Below are 16,736 nucleotides of genomic sequence, written 5' to 3'. Positions count from 1 at the left end.
AATCAAGTAACGTCATCAAATAAAAAAAGACAAAAGATCTTAGGCCTGCTGAGGGGTGGGCCTTGCTCCACACTATCTGTGTGACCTTGAACAAGTTACTTGACTGTTCTGAGTTCCTATTTTCTCACTTTAAAAATGAAGAAAATAATTAGACTTGTATATCCTTGCCTCTTATTTAGGAAATAATGGAACATTACTTGAAAAGGTTTTATATCTACAAAGGGTAATAGATTTGTTATTGATCTCATATTGATGACATAGAAAGCTTTATCAAATACAGTAAAGTCAGAGTAATTCTTAGAAAAAGTTTTCTCTTAAAAAACTTTTAGCCAATCCAAACCAGGTCCTTAAAAAACTGGACTCAGTTTGTCTGATGTTGAATGGCTCAGTAATGTTACACCTCTCCAAGGTGGAATAGCATATTTAGAAAAGCTTTGTATTAAAACTTGCCTGCAGAAGAAAATATTTTACGGCCTACTGGGTAGCATTAAGTGAATTTAGTCTAGTTCAGCAAACAGCAAGGCCTGATTGTTTAGAGAAAAGTGGGTCGTGTCTCTTTTCTCGCCTTGGTCTAGTCTGCTTTCCACTCTTTATTAGCAGAGGTAACAGTTAGAGGGCACATTTCTTTACAGGTGTGTGCTAGTAAATCACTTAGCAGTATGAAGATAATACATAGTCCGACACACCGAGGAGAAAATCAAGGCTAGTTCCTCGGAAGCATCCGCCCTAATAATTCTGCAACCTTCCACTCCCTCCCCCGAGCCCGGCCCGCCCTCGGGCAACACCCCACAGCTAGCGGGAGGCCGGAGAACGCCGACGGAAAGCACAGGTGGCAAGACGGGAGTCGGAGGCCGGCAGATCCCCTCGGCCGCCGCCTGGGGTGGGGCCCCCAGCACCCCGATCGCCCGCGGGGGCCCGTGCGGTCAGGGGACGCGCGGTTCCGCCAGGTGCGCAGGCAGCAGCCCGGGGCGCCGCGTCGCACGTGGCAACAGGTGCAGCGCGGTCCTGGGCAGGCGCCCGGGGCGCGGGGCGCGGGCACTTAGGCCGGGAGCGCGCGGGGCTCCGGACTCAGACACGGGAGCGCGAGAGGAGGGAGCCCGGGGCGAGCCGAGCCCGCCAACCTGCCGAGCCGGGCGAGCTGAGCGCCGGGGGAGCCTCGGAACCCGGCGTCCCCAGGTAGTTTCGCGCCTCTTTGAAGTTTCTCGGGGGCGCAGTCCCCCTAGGGCGCCTCGGGGCCTTTGTCTCCAGCTGCGGGCGCCGGCTGGGGCCGCCTGGAAGGCGCGGCCGCGGGCGCGGGGGGCAGAGGCGGCGGAGCTTTTCCACTTGCAAGTTTCCCCAACTCCCGGCTCTCGCTCCTCCCCGCGGCGGGCCGGGAGGCGGGGAGGCTGGGGCGCCCCAGACTCCAGCTGCCCGCGCGGCCGCAGCCGCCGCCCGGGCGTGCGGTGGGGGTGGGGCCGAGCCTGGCCCCAGGTGCAGACGCTGCCGGGCGGGCACCGTTTGCGCGCGGGCCTCCGGGGTGGGCCTGCGGCGCCTCCGCCGAGGGTGCAAAGGGCGCCCCGCTCCAGCGCGCGTCTCGCCCCCTCCGCGTCCCGGGGCCCGGAGCCCTCGGGCTTGGCGCTGCGGTGGGTGCGGAGGTGAGTCGGCTCGGTCGAGCCCGTCCTGCTCGCGGCGGGGATCTCCGTGAGGGTGGAGAGAGCCCCCGGCGACCCCGTCGGGAGGGGGCGGGTGTGCCAGGGGCTCGGGTGCCAACTTGGGGTTGGGGAGGAGGCAGCCCCAGCGGAGCGGAGGCTGCAGAGAGCAGGGCTCACGTGGGGTCAGCGCAGTTGGCGCAGCAGGGACGGGTGCGGATCTCGGAGCTGTCACCTTGAAAGTGACCCATGGGGGTTGCAGTAGACTCAGCCCGGCGGATTGACGGGCGTGTGCCCGCTGGCGGATGCCGCCCACCAGGCACTTGACCCGCGAGGGCCCAGCAGCCCCAGCCTTCTCTCCGGGCGGTTCTTTGGGGCCCCCTCTAGCTTCTGTGATCAGGACTATAAATGTGGCATTAATGGGGTTGCTGCGATCCCCAAGGTCCCCACGTCCATGTCTGTGACTCTTCCTGCGGTTCGTTTGTGCTTTACTAGCTCTGGAGAAAAACCCACTCCTAAGTTCACCTGATTGATTGCTCTGTGGTCACTAGTGGACTATGATTTCTTACTGTAGAAGCATCTTTTTGTCTCTTCTTTTTCATATGTACTCTTTTCTACTGTTAGTTGATTTTGACTTGGCATTATTTTTTGCAGAGTAGGAAAGGTGAGATTAATTCTTCGTTTTGCCTGGATAAAGTTTTATATACTCTATTAAGGCCTGTGTGTTTTGTTTGAGTAAAATCAAAGGTAAAACCACGGGTGGGGGAGAGAGTATAGCTGGGGAGGGCACATGTAGGAGAGGGTAGAATAACAGCATTGCTTTTGCCAGGTGATTGGAATGCAGTCTTCACCGACATTGCATCATGAACCCTGGGATTGGGTGCAGGTGTGGTGGTGTTAGGTGTAGCGGGTAGGAGGAAGACCATGTTGGAGGGGAGGAATTTAAACACTAATGAAAAAGCTCTGCTCCCTGAGAAACTCTTACCTCCTTAAGGAGTCTAGATCCACCCAGATGCAGTGTATGTTAGCCCTCAAAGGACCTGCATAGCTGGGATTGCAATTCTGTAGACACTTTTTTCCTGGCATGATTAGGGGTGAAAAATATCAAATTTAAATGGAAACAAAGATGACATGTTTGTAGAGTGCTGTACTATGTATAAAAGTGCTTCTCTCAAAATTTTTCTTAAAGTGCAGCATTTCAGAAGGGAGATTCTACAAAGAAATGATTTGAATGACCATATCCTTAAAAAAGAACCTTAGAGTGGAATTAGGTTAAAAATAATGTATAGTTATTTAACTCACACCAACTTTTCCACCCCTTTTCAGAATCGGTATGTGAAGAAAATTGTGCTTGTAGAAACTTTACCTTTTAATTATATATCAGTCAGTCAAGTTTACAGCTTTGGAATTCTTGAACATGAAACTGCAGTTACTAGATTTAGAAAGCACATCACTTGTTAGCCTTGTTGTTGTATCAGTTTGTTACAATTTCAAAAGTAATGCATGTGTGCTGAATAAAATTTGGTAGACTGATAAAAAAGCACGAGACTTAATCCCACCATTCAAAGATAATCACAATATTTCCTTTTTTTGTTACCATATATAACATAAGTAGGTTTTTAAATTTAAAATTTTGTTTAGGCAATGTTGGTTTAAAATGCTGTATGTGATTCAGAGGTATGGGGCCACACCCTTCAAGTGTATGCTACCATATCCACCAGGGCACCCACAGTCCCCCAGGCCACCTCCTTACTCTGCTTTCTCCTCCCCCCCTCCTCTGGTAGCCTCAATAGTCAGATTTCTGGGTTTGCTATTGGTTTGGTTTTATTTCACCCTTTGTTGTGTTTCTCTGTACTCCACGTATGGGTAACACAATATGCTTATAGTTAATGGACTTTATACAAACATACTGATGGTGTGCTGATGTTTTCCCTGCTAACATATGGAAAACCCCCATGATATAACAGTTCTTAAAGATTCTTATTTTAGTGCCTATATAATATTACATTGTATAGATGCAGTAATTTATTTAGCTGTTTCTTTACAGCTCATCGTTCAACTTAATTCAATTACAGCTTTATGTATATACTGATGTAACAGATATTCTTATTCATGTGTATTTCCTTAGGATGGAGTCCTTGAGGTGCAGTTGTTAGTTCAGAGATCTCTTGATACAGATTGACCATTGCTTTCTGTCTCCTACCAGCACTCTATGAGAGCACCTGTGTTTCTGTATTCTTGCTAATATGGAAAAAAATTCATCCTTGAAAGGAAAATTAAATGCTAGCTTTATAGGTGAACAGTGCTATCTAAGTATTTAAATTTACTTTTCTTTGATTACAAATGATATTGAATACCAAAAAAAGTTACTTTCTATTTTTATCTTTTAATATAGTCCCATTTTTTTCTCCTAGGATATTAATATTTTTCTGTTAATTCATAGAAATGTTTTGTGGGTTTAAATTAATGAATGTTCTTGTATACATGAATTACTGGAGCAAAAGGAAAAAGAATCTCACATTCTACATTTTTTCTAACTTAGAAGTTTATTCATCTTGAAATTATAAAACTAAGGAAATGAAGGTAGTTTTAAAGTTAAAGTTTCTCTTGAGGAAACATGTTTCTTTTTTAGCAGGGTTGGATAGAATCTTTGAGCAGTGCGAGAAGATGAAGTAAGTACAAGTCATGATTTCTCTCAAACTAGTTGAAAAGGGCAAAGCGGTGAGAAAAAATCTACTCCCAGGTTATGTAGTTTTGCTTGATATTGTACTGACTTCCTGTTTCTTTCTTTCTTTCTTTCTTTTTTTAATATTTATTTATGCATACAAGAGCTGGAGCACAGGCCAGAGATGTGGGGTGCGGGGTGTGTGTGGGGGCGGGGTGTGGTGGTGAGAGGATCCACCAGAGCAGAACAGGCAGATTGACTGAAATACACTGCTGAGGGGAGCAGCGGGTGAGATAGGAGAGGTTTGTCTCACCACGTGGGTTTCTCCCTGGCCGGCCAGGGATTGAACTCGTGCTGCAGAGGCTGTGGATTGCTTCTTAGTGCAGTGCTTAACCCCTCGCACCACCAGGGAGGCCCTGGCTTCCTATTTCAATAAGAGTTGTGTTGAGTGCAAGAGCAGGGAGCCTGGCTGGCTACCTGTGTAGTGTGCTCACAGCCAAAGGACCAGTGAAGATTGGGAAGAAAGCAGACTGGGGAAACATTAGTCTTCTAGGTAAGGTGCTGTGGAAGGAGGGCTTTGAAGCCATTAAATCACCATATTATCATTCTTTGAACACTTTTAATTACTTGTACCATGTCAATTTATATTTAAGGTCAATACAAAGAAAAGAAAATTAGTGTGTATGTTTGGGCGTCAATCAACCATAATTATCCTAATCTACAATTAACTAAAACATTTCAAGTCATTTTTTGTCCTAAGTTGGCATTGAAAAAGGGAATTCTTCTAGGAGAGAGTCACACTCACATGCTTATTAGAAGAATAGGAAGTAGAGGTGTTAAGCTATATGTGTATGTAAATAAACACATAATTTATATAATGTCTGTGGCAGTGTTCAGTCTTGACTGTTGGGTTGTGAGCTTCTGTACTTTTTCTACTGTGGAAACTTGGTAATATTTAACTTAGGCGTTATTTACATATATACCAACCCTGGAGGAAAAGTCAATATTTCTTCACCTTATATCAGATAAGCAGTTCATGTGATATGTTTAGCAGTGTTCAGTGGCAAATGAGAAGTTTATGTTCATCTTGTAGATGATTATAAGTAATTATTGATATCAAGTTGGAACTGCATGTGCTTCATGGAATAAAAGTGGGACCTAGCATAGATATATTAGCAGTTGAAGAGAAGACATTCCAGCAGGGACTTGCTCTCACCTTGACCTCAGTGTCAAGTTGATTGAGTTGTATTTGCCAGGTCCACTACCAGTTAAATCACCTTGTGCTGTAAAAAACTGCTACACTATGGTCATGTCAATCTTAGATGATAGAATTGAACCATATTTACACATTACCACTAACAACAACCAATAGACTATAATTGAGGTGAGGGTTGCAGAAAGCCTACATGCTGGTGATAGAATAAGAAGGATTGGAGGAATGAGAAATGGGTTTGAAAGAGTGAATCTTTTAACTTACCAAAAATCTTTGCTATTAGAATCCTATGTTTAATTTTTATCAACCTCAAACCATGTATTGAGCACTTTCTATGGGTTGTCAAAGCAGAAGAAGCAGACATGGGGGAGTAAATTGGCCCTGGTCCTTGGAGGAGTGAGTCAGAAAAACCTCAACCTTGTGAAAGTGCTTTTGGAAAAGTTAGTATTCAAGTTGCTAGAATATTCTCCCAGATTCTTAATGTTGTGCATTCGTTGGGAATTCTGCCAGCTACCTTGACCCAAATTTTGATAAACATGAGACTGAGATTTTTCATTATCGAAAGGCTCCCAATCCTTTAATTACTATTGCTCTTTTCCTTCTCACCAAAAAAGCTGAGAAGCAAGATAATGTAGCTCTGTAGTCTGTGGCTTCATTCACTTTCTCTGGATACCCTTTTTAGAGACTGTTTTAGTATCTTTTTGTTACATCTTATAAACTTCTTGGGGGTAGGGTCTAAATCTTATGCTGGGTACAATTGTACTTTTATAGTTATTTGTACCAGATGTGGCCTGGAATAAATCTAGAACTCTGATGGCATGGGAGTTTGAAATTCTTTCTTCAGTTAGTCACAGCTACTAGAAGGTCTTTTAAGCCAGAGATACTAATTTCCTTACTGCTTTTCTCGACTTTCTCCTTCTACTGTCCTGCCCCCCTCTGCCACTGTGATATATTCAGGAGAGAGAGAGAGAGAGAGAGAGAGAGAGAGAGAGAGAGAGAGAGAGAGAGTGAGTGAGTCAGCCTTTGGCCTTATGCCCCTCTGAAAGATGGTGCCTTTACGAAACAGGGCAGCCCAGAGCCGGAAGGTGTAAGGTCTCTATTCCTTCTGAGTTATAATTCTGTTTTATTATGAAGCGTCACTCTCAAAACATCTGGCATACCCGTGTGCAAATATTTGTACAGAATTAATTCCACTTGTGATAATTTATGATAGTCCCCTTTTGTGCAGACAGTCACAAGTTGACGATTTCTCATGAATAGAGACTTGGGCTGTTTCTTGTTAGGGAAATATGTATTTACATGTTTACATTTTAAAGAGGAATTTAGTCTGGGATGCTTTCTCTCTCATGTTTAATAAGACTTGTATTTCAGAGTAGTTTTGTATTTTTGTAAAACTTCTTGATGGTATGTTACAGTTAGCGGTTGTTGAATTTGATTTAGTGCTCCCAGGTACTGATTTTTTTGTTTAATGCTTCAAATTTTCTGCTTTTGTTTTATGGAGGTATCAATGACAACTAGGTGGTTGAATTTACTAATTAATTTTAATTCCATTATAAGAAGAGTGGGCTTTAGTCAATGAAAAGAGAGTGATAGGGAAAAACATTTCTATGAAAAACTTTGAATGGTTTTTTATATTACACATATGACTATTAGGTTAGAAAATGTATCTTGTTGAAAATATATCTTGTCACACTGACCATCTAAAATTTATAAACTGAGGTACGTAACCAAATTGAAAATTATTTTCAAATTTATATAGTTTGTCTTGAGGGCTGGGTATTTTTACCTCTCCTTATTTTTACTGAAACTGGAATAGTTAACACAAGGTATTTCAGCATGTAGGTGACACTTCGCTCACTTTAATGTCCATTATGAAACTTGGAGACATACTTTGTTATAGAATTGGAAAACTTGTTACTGGGATTGAGAACCTTTGCTCCAGGAAGGAAATATAGAGTGCCCAGAAGTGAAAGGTGGGTAGAATTGCATTCCCATCTGAGGCCTATGTTTGCCAAGTGACTTTGTTAGTTATTCATTACCTTTGTACCCCCAGTTGCCTACTCAGGACAGTAGGGATGGTATCTGTCTTTTGGGATTACTCTACCACAGTGCCAATTATATGGAAGATGCTAACAACTTTTCTCCGTATCCTTTTGTCATTCATTGTGAAAGTTTCATTTCATTTCCTGGACTCTGCTTTGGGTGGGGGGTGTTGCTTAGATCTGCTGGTTCTCTGTTGGGAATAAAATTCCAGGCCCAGGTGCCTGATAACTTCCTCTCTTCCTTAAAAAGAATTGGTTTGGATTAGTAACAGCTTGAGATTATTTATTGTTGAACTACAGTTTTGGCTACTCCTGGTTTTCTTTTGAGTTTGAGTTTGGCGAGTTGCTGATATTTTGTTATATATAACCTGTGTTTTTTAAAATCAAAGCAGATACTTTTATCCTGCTGAAATTTGTAAATTATGTTATTGTTTTGCTATCAGCAAAAGAAGAGTTGAGTCATCACTGGACCAATAAAGCACTTGTGGATTTTAAATTCTGCCATTAACTCTGTTCTGATTTCTAACCTGTGACAAATAACATTCAGATTTAAGACTTTGGGCTGTGAAATGTTACCATTCATATATTTAAAAACTAAGGCAGTTCTGATTTTTCACTTTTCAAATGAAGTGAAACATAATAACTACATGTTTTTGGAAAGTACCCTATAATACAAGATTAAAGACATTTTCTTTCATTTATGATATCAGCCTCGTGAGGTTAGCAGGGCCAGTTAAGAGAGCTCTGTTTTATACAGAGGAAATTGTGGACTGGAATCATTTGGATAAATGTTTTATATAGTATGAGTATAGTTAAGGGATCAGGACCAGCACCCATGTCTTCCCTCCTAGTGCTTTTCTCATTCCCAATATGATATTGTTACTTCACTACTTTTAATGTTCTAAGAAGCAGAACATTGTTAGGATTTTCTTCATGTTGGGCTGAATGGGATCAAAGGCATGCAGCAGTTTGGATATGTGAAATGTCAGATGAAATAGCCTAGAATTATGGTTTGTTGTTTTTCCATTTTCTGACTGCAGAACATAAAACAGAATGTTAAACCTTGAAAGTGATTAAGAGTAGTAGCGCAAGCAGAAAATAGACAGTTACAAATCATTACAGTGATATATTCCATTTCACTAATTTTAGTTTTTAGACTGCCATTTCAAGAAGTACCTAATAAATTCTATAAGAATATTCATGTAAATCATTTGATTTTAACAATACCTTATAAAATGCACCTCTTTACAGATAGCCATTGAAGGTCATGTATGTTGACTAGGAACTAATTTTTCTGGAACATTTTTTTCTATAGAAATTTTAAATCCTATTTCCTTATTTTGAGCTACATGGAGGCAGGCAATTCATGGGGGCAGATAGATCTAATCCCAGGTAGAAATTTAACTAAGAGCTCAGGCTTGCTGTCAACCAGAACTGGGAAGAGAATGCCCCATAAACCACAGCTGCACCCTATCTGCTTAGGGTTTCTAGCCCTAAAGATCCATAGTTCTCTATCACCAAAGTGACTTCTAAGGAATGTACAGCATTAGGACTTGAAAAGCAGGCCCCTTTAGTTAGCTTTTCCTCTGGGCTGCTCCTGCGTTAAGTGTGTACACATTGACCTTCTGTTTCAGAACTCTTATTTGCCAGTGGAAAAGTCTTAACGTAAATGATCATTTTCAAATAAAGGGTTCAGGAAGTTGATGTTTAAAGGATATTGGGAGATAGTGTAATGTGCCAACTTATATAACTACATACACATAGTGAGTGACATTTTTCAGATAGTCTTGGCACTATTGAAATGGAAAGTCATTTCCCTTTAGCCAAGTGGACTTGAGATAGGACAACTGTGTCTGAGGATTCTAAACAAGAAGCTGCTCATGTGGTCATTTAACATTTTGGGGAAAAGATTTTCTTTTAGCTTTAAACCCTGCCCTTCTCACCCAGTCTCCCTTACCCACCCCCCACCATTTCCCTTAAACAACCTGTGCTACCTTTTGGGTAATTTTAAAAACTAGTGTATATAATTTAAAAATGAAGAAAAGGTAGTCTTTACATCAAATTTCTTTAGCCTAACTATACAACTATACAGTCCTTGATCATGGTCCTGGATAGACACTGTATGAAAATGTGGTTAGGTTTTAGCTGTTTACATCTACAGGGGCAGCTCTCTCTGTATTGGCTCAACACTATCCTGAAACATAGTTTTATTATTTTTACACTTTTTTTAACTGATGAAAAAGGTTATTTTTTGGTGAAATTCTGAAAACTACAATATGAGTGATATCCACAGAGTAAGCACTGTTTTTGTTCATTTCTTTTAGGAGTATTTAGAATCATGCTGCATATTTATTGCTGAAAAATGTTGATGGAATGCTGACTAAGAGAGATGATATTTTAGATTTTCAGAGGCCTATGATTTGGGACTGGAGGCACCTGGTATGTGGCCCTGACTTGCTCTCCAACGTGGCTGTCCAGATACGTGGCTCTAGTGCCCTAAAGGGCTGTGGTCTTGGTCTAGGTTAACAGTAAAATGTAGAACTTTGAGTAAGCAGGGCAGGTTTGAAATCTGTGAAATTGGGCAGAAATGGTTGTTAAGAGATGATGGTCAGCATTCAAGATTTTCAGTTGCTTAGAAAGGATTAACTGGAAGGATTATAGAACAATTAATGGGAAAAACTCACCATGAATTAATGGATATGTTCTGAAATACATACTGCTGTTTACTGGCCACATTTTTTGAGATAAAATTACCATGAAGTTCATCTACCTTAAGTGTACAATTATGAGTTTTGACAAATGTACATCTGTAACCAAATCATCAATCAAGAAATAAGGCATGTCCATCTCCCCAGAAAGGTCCCTTGAGCATATGAACAAGTTGTTAATCTCTCGTTATCAGTGAAGTGAGGATAATGATAAAGCTTGTTTCCCAAGGTTGCTGGCACTGTAACAGTATCAACTGACAATTGTATGAGTTAGAAAGTTACCAAAAATTTCCTGTAACTTTTTTTTTTTTCATTTATGTGGCATAGGCTACATAGGGACTAGGCAGACCCCTTTCTCCTAAGATCTTGCCCCTGTGACATGGAATCTTTAATCTTTGTCATGTTCTGTGTCCCTGGCTACCCTGTGCATGTGGCCATACATGCACAGTAGCATCCCTCCAGCAGGCCTTGGGTAGCCAGGGTCATCTCACTATTGAAACAACTCTTTGAAATGGACTGTTACTGTTCTATAAAAATTTAAAGGTGAAGAAAATGGGGCCAAGCTTATTTTTGACTTGCCTGAGGTTAGTACTGTAGTTAATGAGTTAATGTGAGAGTTCTCCATGAGTAATGTATATCCTCCCTGTCTGGGCAGCTCTGGGTCTGGAGCCACCAAATGTTAGTTGATTTTATTACTGTTGAAAGGAGGGTAGAAAGAGATTAAGAGTACACATTTGAACTGGGTTTAATGTTTATTGCTATTTATTAACTAAGGTTCTGGGGCAAGGTACTCAAGCTCTGGAAACATGAGGACTAACATTTCTAAATTAGAAGGAAGGCAACTGCGATGAGATCTGTCCCACACGACTATCAACAGGGAGGACCGCGATGAGAACACTTTGTGCACTTGGGAGTGCTCCGTGCTGGCAGTATTCTTATCTGAGGAAGAGGCAGCTGCCTGCTCCCCCAACTGGCCTCAGACACTTTGCTGACTGTGGGTGGACAAGAAGGAATTGACAGTATATCAGAGAGAGGTAGACACCACTTTTAATCCCTTGATGTGCCAAACATCATTGAGACAAACCATGAGATTAAAAAGCTTCAGATAGTTTTTTTTTTTTTTTTGGCTATAGTACTTGTCAACTTTATTAAGAAAGAACCTTTAAACATTTAAATAATTTGTGCTTTGATTTCTTTCTGGAAGGCATACCCTTGATAGGAAACAGTATGAGGTGGCTCAAGGAGGGTGTGTGCCTAAGTAATTCAGAGAACTGTGGAAATGCATTCTGGCCTGAACTTGACTCTTGAGTCTTGTGTTCGTGTGTTCTTGAGAACAAGCCTGTCCCCTGATGTGTTTCGATGCTGGTTGATTGCTAATTGTACTTCCTGTCTCCAGGATTTCATTTTGGTGAGTACACACTTCCTGTCTAGCACTGTTTTCTCCTTTCAAGGATTGTTCTCCTCCCCAGCACACCCTCTGCTGGGGGAGCACCTGGTTCCTAGAGGAGCTTTATAGCATCATGACCTACTGGCAGCAGGTGAGTTATCTGGTTCTGCTGCCTCTGCTGAGTCAGCTCATTGTGATTGGTCGCAGGTGCCTCTGTACAGTGTGATGGTTCTGTGGTCGCTCTGTGCCTTCCAGTGGAAGGTGGGATACACTGACCCATCAGTCCCAGACCTTTTCCAATCCACTACGCCTCTCAGCATTTCCTTCTGCATGTTTCTCTGTCTGGTCCACATCTTTGATCTTCCTGGACAGTGGGAAACTGCCCTCCCCATCCCTTTTGGCCTCTTCGCTGCTCTATCCTCCCTCTTCAACAATGCCTTTTATCACCTAGCACAGAGCTTGGAGGTGTAGATCTATGAAGCAGGCATACTGGGTGACAAATTGTTTACTATGATACAGGGAAATGTGAAAAAAAATTACATCACAGTTTTCATCAGACCAATTTTCTATAATCTAAACTAAAAGAATGTTCTTTCTCTGCAATTATGTATTCCCTTCATTTTTTTTGTTAAAATGTTCTATAATGTGTTGGTAATGGTAAAAAGTCAAGTGGCCTTGGTGGGAAAATAAAAGGCTGCCTTCTCCATGTTTTTTCCAGATTTTTGGAGGGAAAATTCTACTAGTTCATAATATCTTAAAGACTGAGATGATTTCACCTCCCTCTTCTAATCCTCAGCTCAAGCTTCATTCTTCTTCCCTCCCTTATTTGTGGCAGTGGAGCCCACTCTCTGGGTTCCCTTAGGCACTGGTTGTTTCTCCTTTTACAGTTTTTGTAATTGTTTCCCTTGTATTTTTGTGGTCTTAATTGAATTTTATTCCCTCTGAAGGCTTCTTGAAGGCAGGGGTGGGTTTGTCATGTCCCTAGTAGTGCATGGTAGTCACTAATGAATGTTTGTTGAATATTTGTTGACTTTTATAGCTAAAGATCGCTTTATAGTAAGGATAAATAAATTAGCAGGGTGTCACATGAAGTAACCAACCCCGTTCTGCAACCACTTAGCTTCTCAGCTAAGTTTTTTTTTTTAATTTATTTATTCATACAAGAACTGGGGTACAGGCCAGTGGTGCGGGGGTGAGAGGATTCACCAGAGACAGAATGGGGAACAGAACAGGTGGATCTACTGAAATACACTGCTAAGAGTTGTGGTGGGTGAGCCAGGAGAGGTCTGCTACATCATGTGGGTCACCTCCCTGGCCGCCCAGGGATGGAACTTGTGTTGCAGAGGCTGCAGATAGCCTCACAGTGCTGTGCTTAACCCCTTGCATCACCAGGGAGTCTCTCAGCTAAGTTTTATTGTATGAATTCCACCTATTTGTAACTAATTGTATGAATTCTACCTATTTGTAGTTAATTGTAGGCTTGGAATATAATAGAAAAGTAGCATAAGTATTCTTTCTTGAAAGTCTCTAATATTAAAATCATAATTGTGGGGCCTCCCTGGTGGCACAAGGAGTTAAGCATCAACACTATGAAGCTATCTGCAGCTACTACAGCATGAGTATGATCCCCAGCTAGGGAGGTGACCCACATGGCACTGCAGACCTCTTCTGTCTTGCCCGTGGCTCTCCTCAGCAGTGTATTTCAGTCAATTGCCTGTTCTGCTCCCCACTCTGTTTCTGGTGAATCCTCTCATCCCCTGCACCTTTGGCCTATACCCCAGCTCTTGTATGCATACATAAATAAATCTTTAAAAAAATAAAATCATAATTGTTAGGAAATTGGTTAGGTTTAAATTGCTAATGACACCATCTTAATGGCAGGGGATAGAGTTATTCTGAACTGTAAATATGGATTAAGTTAAACCACACAGCCATGTTGCATATAACAGTTAAGCTAGGATGTTAGTATCCAAAAAGATGTTATTTTATTTAACTCTTGATTAAAGTATTTTATACAGGGGTTAAAACCGTGTGGAGAAAGGATATGTGGATACTAGAATTACTCTTAAAAATTGGGCTATTGAATTCTACAAAGGTTAATTGGATGAGCATGTGTAGCACACTTGTCTGCATTTTTAAGTGCAAATCTTCATTGCTTCCATATCTGCCTTTACTTTCTGTGGCAGCCTGTCATACCTCAAAAAAAGAGCCAAGGATCTGAGAGAAGGGAGCAATGGTCCCAACTGGCCTTAATCAGTGTGGGATTTTTTGGCCATAAATGAGCTCCAGGTTGCCATAAGAATGGTGTCTGCACATTACTGAATTGTTTCAGTTGAGAATTTATTGCTTAGAAATGTCCATCTTGATTAATTTTCACATACCAATGACTTTCAAGACTGTCACCATCAGGCCATCATACAGTTGGAGGCAAACTCGGACCATTTTTATGAAGCTACATTAAATATGCAAACCTTAAAAATATACCAACTTGTGACTTTCCAAATTCTTCTGTAGCTCAAGAGCATGTATATTAAATGTCTTGAGTATCTCTTTATTAAAATAAATCCACCATTTAATCCTCCAGATCAGTTGAGATTCTAAGATTCCATGTAGGCTCCCTCTTCCTCCACCTTCCCAGCTGAGAAATACAAAAAGTAGCCAATTTTTGAGCAATGAGATCTTGAGAACAAAGTCATAGGAAGATGAGGGAGTGGACTTGACCCGGTTTCTTGCTTCCGGAGGTCCATGTTGCATTCCTTTGTTCTCCTGCCACACTCCCACCTTTAGATGTCCTGGACTTCCAGAGAGGATTGAGGTGAGGATTCCTTACTGGTAGAGGTGTGCTCACCTTCAGGGCCAGAGACTCCAAAGAAGCAGATATCAGGACCAACGAGTGAGTCTTCCTGATTCCTGGGACCCGCAGCAGCTCTGGGTCAAGGCAGATTGTCGAGTACCACAACCAACGTGCTCTTCTCAATGTTTTCTTGAGATCTTCATTTAATGGAGAGTAAATATTTTTGACCATGTAAATCTGTGGGTTCAGAAAAGAGGTGTAATTCTTTATAAAATCCAAGTTGGGGGTGAGTGAATGAGATTCATTTTGTTATGTCATGGTGTCCTGCGGGAAAGGTGAATATGAAACATAAATGTATTTTTCTCTATAGTTTTGGATCCTTAGTTGTGAAAATATTTGGACCTAGTTTGAGGTTTTTATTAGGCTTCATATAGTAGTAAGGAGGAAAAAGTAGTTAACTTGAAATTCATGTTATTATAATTTTTTTTATAGATCTGTGGTGGTGGTTGATGTATATTTACACAAGGCTGCATTTCGTGTTTCTTGTAGGCCTGCTCCAAGCAGAGATGTTATAGAAATGGTTATAGCTATAAATAGCCCAAGGGGATGTTGAACTTACCCTCTGCCTTGGTATGTTCTTCTTTTTTTGTGAAAGGTGACTAAAATTTCCTTCGAACAGTTTTATCAGTGCCTGCCTCTTTCCAAGGCATGGTATACAACTCTGAAGTCTTGAGATTGCTATTGGACATGACAGGAAAAAAAAGTCTTTATGAGTTATTTTACATTTTCTGGCATATGGGTTAAACTTCTCTTAAGAGTAGAAAACCTTTTTCAGCTTTGATTTTTTTTTTTTTTAAATCTGATGAAATTGTGTGCACTGTGGGTTGTACATTTGAATGATCTGCCATCTGGGGACAGTGAGTGGGCTGGGCTGGGAAGTTCATGACCAGCTGAGCTTGGAGTGCTGTCTCTACCGCAGCGTTAGGAGCCCTGGCTGTGTTTGCAGAGGGCCATTGCTAATCCTACCGGGGCATGCTTGGCTTTGGAAGGGTTTCTCTCTGAGGACTGTTTCATGATAATCTAGGGCCAAGTTAGGGATCGGAGAGGGGTCACTGCCCTAAAAATAGTCACAGCTTGGCAGTCACAGCTCAGCAGCACAGAGCTGCTGCTGCCTGCCCACTGCCAGGGGATGACCACAGGAGGAAAGGGGGCGGCAAGTGGGGGAGTGCCTGTAAAGACAGGTGTCAAAAGTGTAGGGGGAGTGTGAGGGTCTTCTTCCTGGCATGTGTATGGGGAGGTAAAATTTCAATGATTGACTTCTAAAGAAAACAAAGAGTGAAAGTAAGGTTATTCTTTATATGAGGCTGGGCTTCCCCAGATCTATTTCTACATGTTTCTGATTTTCAAGAAAATATTTTGTATTTAATGTTAGTCACAGTATGTTGGAAAAGAAACAGTAACTTGCCTTGTTTCCCATACTGCTTGGGAATACAAAGGGAGGCGCTGTTTGCAAGCTGAGACAACTGGTCGTTTAAACAAAGGCCTATATATTTTAAATTGAAGTTTCTGGGAGGATTGCATACTTAAAAAAACTCTTTGGATACTTATGTTGCATATTTGATGATGGAAGTCATAGGGCTGAGGAGAAAGTTTGGTCTGCAGTTGAGAAAGATAGTTGCTGTTGTTTCTTCCCAATCTTCGGGTAATGGTGGAGCTCTGATAAGATAACAGTGGAGAGTATTTGGTTTAAACACATATTGGTTTAGGAATGAATGGTCATTGATTTTCAGGAATTCTTCCACTGCATTTCAGAGTTAACTATTAAGTCTCAACAATAATGTCGAACCCTTGCCTTTGACAATAGTTCTTGTCACCTTTACCACAAAAATTAATCTGTTGTTAATTATTGTTCTAAGTGACCGGTGTTTGTTTTTTCTGTTCATTGTGATGGGTGACCATGTGGGACATTGAAAGGGGAGTGCTGTGAGCTGAATTTCAGCTCCGAAGGATCATTCTGGTTGCTCTGTGGACAGCATATTGTAAGGAGGCAAGAAGCGAATGATTCGCTCAGTCATCATCCAGGAGAGTGACAGCCCATGTGTCCAGTGATGCCTATTTTCTTGTTCTCATGTCGTTTCTTTGTGTTATATGGTTGTTATCATAAAAGACAAAAACATCTTTCCTAGTTGTTTCATAAATTGCATGGTTTTTAAATGATATTTCATTACCATACTGTAATTTTCTAATCCATTTCTATTGTTAACATTTAGATTGCTTTTAATCAGCTGTGGAAAATATG

The 16,736-nt window shown here is 41.5% G+C and overlaps 1 protein-coding gene across 5 annotated transcripts in view; it reads left to right on the top strand.

The window, feature by feature from the left end:
* The first annotated feature begins 1,098 nt into the window (after nucleotides 1–1,098).
* Nucleotides 1,099–16,736, top strand: part of MTUS1 (microtubule associated scaffold protein 1) — a 138,213-nt gene continuing 122,575 nt past the window's right edge. For 2 of the 5 annotated variants that reach the window (XM_037526309.2, XM_037526308.2), the window contains exon 1: nucleotides 1,100–1,176. The gene's annotated coding sequence lies outside the window, so the exon portion shown is untranslated. Of the gene's footprint in view, nucleotides 1,177–1,581; nucleotides 1,635–16,736 lie in introns of those variants that run through there. The other 3 variants (XM_037526311.2, XM_037526310.2, XM_054701019.1) reach the window with 3 other exon arrangements.

This window comes from Talpa occidentalis, unplaced genomic scaffold, assembly GCF_014898055.3.
Source record: "Talpa occidentalis isolate TD23 unplaced genomic scaffold, MPIMG_talOcc4v2.1 talOcc4.4, whole genome shotgun sequence".
Classification (NCBI taxonomy): domain Eukaryota; kingdom Metazoa; phylum Chordata; class Mammalia; order Eulipotyphla; family Talpidae; genus Talpa; species Talpa occidentalis.
This window is presented reverse-complemented; position numbering and strand designations above follow the sequence as displayed.